The following is a 6,621-nucleotide window of genomic DNA, read 5'->3' as shown; positions in this document are numbered from 1 at the left end:
ATATATATATATATAAGGAGATGTAGTTATGGCTGTTACATCGAATAGGTAAAATTACTACACATAAGTTCCATCATTGATTATGTAGTCCCTTTGTTAAAGATTATAAAAGGGGCATTGTGAAGGGGAAATTTTGCTGTTACTTTGAATAAGAAACAGATGATTATATAAAAGTTTCGTCTCTGGTTCAAAATGCATTTATCACTATTTTAAAGATAGTTTGTTGAGGGAGATTTGGCTGTTATATTAGACAACCATCACTGCCTCACACTGTCTATTGTAAAGATAGCAGACAGGGGGGGGGGATTTAGTTGTTACGTGAGTAAAGTAGAGTCACTGCAGTGCATTGCCTCCCTTCGATTGTTTCTTTTACATTGCTGTTATTTATTCCTTGATCAAGAAGGTCTATTATGAAATGCATTCCACTCATGACCATCCCATCCTTTCCTTGTTTGTTGGGAACCCAGGATATGCTTTATCCAGCATATCCTTTTTTTCTGTGTAAGACAGTAAAGCTAGATTCAATGGACAGGTCGAGACAACTACAATATAGACACCTTCATTGGCTTGGTTTCTTCTATGCTGAGGCACCAGGTGTGACATTACCATTCATTTAACCTGTCAGTTGTTGAATGATGCATATTGAGTGTTATGCTTGAAATGCTAAATATTTTAATGGATGTTTTATGCTTTGGTTAGTAAATACAACAATAACAACTAAATTGCCACCACCAACAACAACATGAGCAACAGCAACTCAAACTTGTTTATCTGGGTGGGATACAATACACCCTTCAGTGAGTGAATCATATCAACACAATACAATTAAGCTACGTTTTTTTTTTAGCTAATATATACATTTGTGCATGTATGTTTGTGTGTGTGTACGTACATGTATGTATGTATGTATGTATGTATGTATGTATGTACGTATGTACGTATGTACGTACGTACGTACGTATGTATGTATGTACGTACATACGTACATACGTATGTATGTATGTATGTATGTATGTATGTATGTATGTATACTCTTTTACTCTTTTACTTGTTTCAGATTTGACTGCGGCCATGCTGGGGCACCGCCTTTATAGTCGAGCAAATCGACCCCAGAGCTTATTCTTTGTAAGCCTAGTACTTATTCTATCGGTCTCTTTTGCCGAACCGTTAAGTTACGGGATATATATAGATATTTAAACACACAGACACATATACAATTAGATAGATTGATAAATAGATAAGATAGAGAGATATGATGCAATTATAATTTTTCAATGCTTTTGACACACACACACATGTATGCACACACAAACACACATGTATGCACACACACACACACATGTATGCACACACACACACACACACATGCGCACACAAAAACAAACAAGCAGACAGGCAGAAATGAATTATTTTATGGACATTTATTTTCAAACTGATGACTGTTCTGGTCCAGGTACTGCTGCTAACTTGAAGCAATGTAATTGCTAACATCAAAAAACATTTCTTTTTTGGTATTAGTACACATTCTCATTCAATAGTTGGCCTCATTTCACTGACTGCTCCAATTTTGTGCTGTAAACTTTATCTTTTAAGTATCACTATAAAAGAAAATCTAGAAGATTGAAATCTGGTGAGTGCAAGAGACAGTCAACTGAACCTCTTTGTCTAATCCAACTGTTTGGCAAAATCTCATCAAATTTGGACCCTTACATTACTATAATAGTGTGGACGTGTTCAATCTTGTTGGAAATAAAACTTCATATCTTTAAAGTATTGAATGCTTGGCATGACAAATTGTTGCAGCAAGCCCAAGTGAAATAAGACCATCACAATTTGAAGCACTGTCATTGGAAAAGTTACATTCCCAAAATAGTCCATACTCTCAATGAAGATGGTCCAGACTGAAGAGTAAAGTTTTGTGAGGGCTGCTTGACAAGATGTGCAGAAGCTGCACATGTTGCAATAGAGGTTCTGTGGAGTGATGAGGATACGTTGAAATTAAATGGCTCAATTAACCACCACAACTGCAGACCTGAGAATACACATATTATTTTACCAGGAGTTTCAGTATGGTATAGTTCATCATCAAAGGATTAACTGGACCATTTTTTTTAATGGTTCTGTGACTGGTCTCTTCACTTCCAAAATTTAATAGAATCTACAGATAGAATTTGATTTCAGAAACAAACTTCTTAACCACAGAGCCATGCTTGTGTTACTTATGTATGCATGCATACATGTATGTATGTATGTATGTATGTACATATGTATGTATGTATGTATGTACGTATGTATGTATGTATGTACGTACGTACGTATGTATGTATGTATGTATGTATGTATGTACGTACGTATGTATGTATGTATGTATGTATGTATGTATGTACGTATGTATGTATGTATGTATGTATGTATGTACGTACGTATGTATGTATGTATGTATGTATGTATGTACGTATGTATGTATGTATGTATGTATGTATGTACGTATGTATGTATGTATGTACGTATGTATGTTTGTATGTATGTATGTATGTATGTACGTACGTATGTATGTATGTATGTACGTATGTATGTATGTATGTATGTATGTACGTACGTATGTATGTATGCATGCATGCATGCATGCATGTATGTACATATGTACAAGCATGTATGTATTCATGTATGAATGTATGTATGTGTGTATGTATGTCTGTATGTATGTATGTATGCATGCATAAGTGTATGTTTGTATGAATGTATGTACGTGTCTACATTAGTATGTATGAATGTTTGTATGTATGTTTGTATGTATGTATGTATGTGTGTGCATGCATATGTGTGCATTACATCTTGCTTATACTCCATGTGTGTGTGTCTTACACTGATTTTGTATGAATTTTACAGTGTAATGGCCATTCAGATAGTCATATAAATGACAAATATATGTTTTTTACAAATTTTGTTTACAAGAGTAGAATTTATGGTTCTGTAAATCGGCTATTTGAAGAAAATCTTGGATTCAGAATTGTTTTGTATTTAATGTTGTGAAGTTTAGATGCATATTTTGATATGCATGTGCACACACACACACACACAAACACACACACACACACACACACCATCATTTAGCATCTGCTTCCCATGCTGGCATGGGTTAGATGGTTTGACTGAAACTGGTAAGCTAGAGAGCTGCATCAGGTTCCAATCTAATTTGGCATGGTTTCTAGGGCTGGATGCCCTTCCTCATGCCAACCACTCCAAGAGTATAATGGGTGCTTTTTTTTATGTGCCACTGGCATGGGTGCCAGTTATGTGACACCAGCATCAGCCACAACAATGATTTCACTTGTCTTGATGAGTCTTCTCAAGCACAACATATTGCCAACAGTCTTGCTCACTTGTCATCACCTCTGTGAGGCCCAACTTTTGATGGCTGCTCTTTATGTGCCACCAGCATTGGCCATGACTACAATTTCACTTGGCTTGATGGGTCTTCTCAAGCACAGTATATTGCCAAAGGTCTCGGTCACTAGTCATTGCCTCTGTGAGGCCCAATATTCAAAGATCATGCTTCACCACCTCATTCCATATCTTTCCGGGTTTACCTCATCCACAGGTTCCCTCTAAAGTTAGAGATTAGCACTACTTTACACAGCTGTCCTCATCCATATCCATCACCTGACCATACCAGTGCAGTTGTCTTTCCTGCAGACCACATATGATGCCTCTTATGCCCAGCTTTTCTTTCAAGGTGCTTACACTCTGTTGTATATGCACACTGACATTGCACATCCAGCAAAGCATACTGGCTTCATTTCTTTAAAGTTTATGCATGTCCTTAGTGGTCACAGCCCATGTTTCACTGCTATGTAGCATGGTTGTTTGTATATAAGCATCATACAATCTGCCTAAAGTCAGGAGGTATGAGAGGAATATATTTGTAGGTGCAGTTATCTCCCCTGATGGTGGCTGCCTAAATTAGCTGGCCACTAGAGGGCACACAGAGCGTCTTCCTCTCTTTCTAGTCAAGATACCAGACCGTGAAGACTGGCTCTCATAAACATGTAGACAGCTAGCAGACATGAGATAGTACACAGAAGATGAACATGGCCCTTCACTTATGAACTCTTTCCATTATCATTCAACTTGTATGTATTTGAGATCAAAAGTAAAAGTATATAAAATTACAGCTTCGTTCTATGAATTCATTGTACTGTGTTTCTTTATCGAATGACTTATTACAGCCTTCTGAACAGAGTCATCATTAGATGGCTTCTTCACAGTGAGAATGATACCATCTAAAATGGTGACTCCTCATTCCTGAACATCACCGTCGTGCTGTTTTTGAAGCACTGCATTCATTGTCACACCCCGGCATTGTGGACACACAAAGCTTATCTCAGCCCACTTTTTCTGGCGTCAGTCTATTACTGCTTGGTCACGTGCCTGTCTACCATGTCAGTGTTCCAAGGTGCATCATCATGTATAAGCATCCCTTGGGCACTTCCAGCCACTGGACACCAAGTTCCATCACATACACATTGACTTGGTTGGTCCTTGGCCGGTCAGTTGCAGATCTACTTATATATTGACCTGCATTGACTGCTTCTCCAGATGACCTGAAGCCATCTCCCTTGTGGACATTTCCATGGAAATGATCACCAGAGCACTCATCTCCGAATGGATATCTTGCTTTGGAGTACCCTCTAGAATTTCTACTGATTGTGGATGCCAATTTGAAGCTTGTCTGTTCCGTGAGCTTTCGAGATTACTCAGAGTTCAGTACATCCACACCACAAGTTACCATCCTGCCGTGAACGGAATGGTGGAACGATTCCACTGCCAGTTAATTTAGGCAGCTGCTGTCAGGCTGCGCCTACATATTTATTTCACTAGTTAATATTCATAAGATTATGAACTTTGGGCAGCCAACATCATGGAATAATAATTTATTTTGTCAGTACCAATGGATTAGTTAAATCCATATATCATGCATTAAATTGAAAGGCCTGCTGGCAAAATGCTGCTCCTCTAAATGGAAACCTTACTTGTCATTGTGGTTTCGTGGCATGAAGCAAAGCAGGCCTTGCTGTCAAATCAAGAAAACACAAGCATTTAAGCAAACTGAGTCCTCAGCTTGTTCCATTTGCTAAAAGGTTTGCAAGACCCCAAGAGATACATAGTTTCCGCTTTATTTTACTAATCCCTCATTTGTTGTTCATGATGAGAGAATCCATCATTAATACACATGCATACAATTTCTCTTTTTCTTTCTTTCTTTCTTTCTTACTTTCTTTCTTTCTTTCTTTCTTTCTTTCTTTCTTTCTTTCTTTCTTTCTTTCTTTCTTTCTTTCTTTCTTTCTTTCTTTCCTCCTTCCCTCCCTCCCTTCCTTCCTCTTATTAATTTATTGGTTTCTCTCTATAAAAGTTCAAGGAATTTGGCAATCCTGAGATGGCTTTCCAACAGTGTGATATTAGAGCACTGGCTAATCTGCTGAGGGAACCTGCTGAAGACAGCGATAGTGACACAGATATTGTAAGTACTCATTCAATTATCAGTAATTATCACGTATACACTTGCACATACAGTCAAGTATATATACATGTATGCATGTACATGCACATGCATAGACACATACACACATATATGTATATATGTGTGCACATATGTAAATTGTTTGTGGATATATATATATGTATGTATATATGTATGAATGTATGTATGTATATATACAGATTGCATATGATATTTGAGGACAGATTTATGTTTATAAAAAACAGATAATTTTATTTATCAAAAAATGCTATGAGGATAATAATAAACCTTCTTTTCTATAATGTTATTCAATATAACTTCCTTCAGCTTCAACAACAGTTTCTATATGAGATTTAAATCTTCTCCATGCTTGAATCAAGTGGTCCTGGTTCATTTTGGACATTAGTCTGACTATGGCAGCATTCAAAGAATCTTTGGTTTATGGGTGTGTTCATTGACCTCTCTCTCAGCAATGCTCCACATGTAATAGTCCATTGGATTGAAATCTGGGGAATTAGGAGGCCAAATTAGGAAGGGAAGAGCTCATCAGTTCTGTACCAGCACGCTGAGCAAGAACATGGAGGCTCACTCAACAACATAGAAATTAAAATCTTATCCACACATAGCAGAGACGCAGCACTTAGACAAATTACAGAAGTTACACACATAATAGAAGATAAACCTAGCCTGAATAGGAAACTGGAATGGCACACTGACACACACCCCTAACAAACCACAAACCACAACATATGGCAATACGTTCCCCATAAACCAATAACAATATGAACAAAATATAATACAATACATAGATAAACAAATGGAATTAAATACTACATACGTTAACAAAATTAAATTAAATACAAAAAAAAAGTAGATATAAACACATGAACAAATAAATAAATAAAAACAAAAACAAGCGAACATGTATTAACAGAGGATATAGATAATACAGGCACTCCCCATACACACACATGCACTTACAAAAACATAGACACACATTGAGGGATACGCATGCGCAGACACATACAATAGGAATACAAAACACAAAATGGCTGATAGTTAGCAAGGTGGGACACCCATAAGAAAGAAGAAAGCAAAGG

The 6,621-nt window shown here is 37.0% G+C and overlaps 1 long non-coding RNA gene across 1 annotated transcript in view; it reads left to right on the top strand.

The window, feature by feature from the left end:
• The window catches only part of LOC128249609 (uncharacterized), a 27,531-nt gene that overhangs the window by 14,981 nt on the left and 5,929 nt on the right, over positions 1-6,621 (top strand). The window contains exon 2 of the long non-coding RNA XR_008265722.1: positions 5,414-5,521. This is a non-coding gene — a long non-coding RNA (uncharacterized LOC128249609). The remainder of the gene's footprint in view (positions 1-5,413; positions 5,522-6,621) is intronic.

The sequence above is a fragment of the Octopus bimaculoides genome, chromosome 16 (assembly GCF_001194135.2).
Source record: "Octopus bimaculoides isolate UCB-OBI-ISO-001 chromosome 16, ASM119413v2, whole genome shotgun sequence".
In the NCBI taxonomy this organism is placed as follows: Eukaryota; Metazoa; Mollusca; class Cephalopoda; order Octopoda; family Octopodidae; genus Octopus; species Octopus bimaculoides.
The sequence above is the reverse complement of the archived record's forward strand: the minus strand, read 5'-3'. Positions and strand labels throughout refer to the sequence as shown.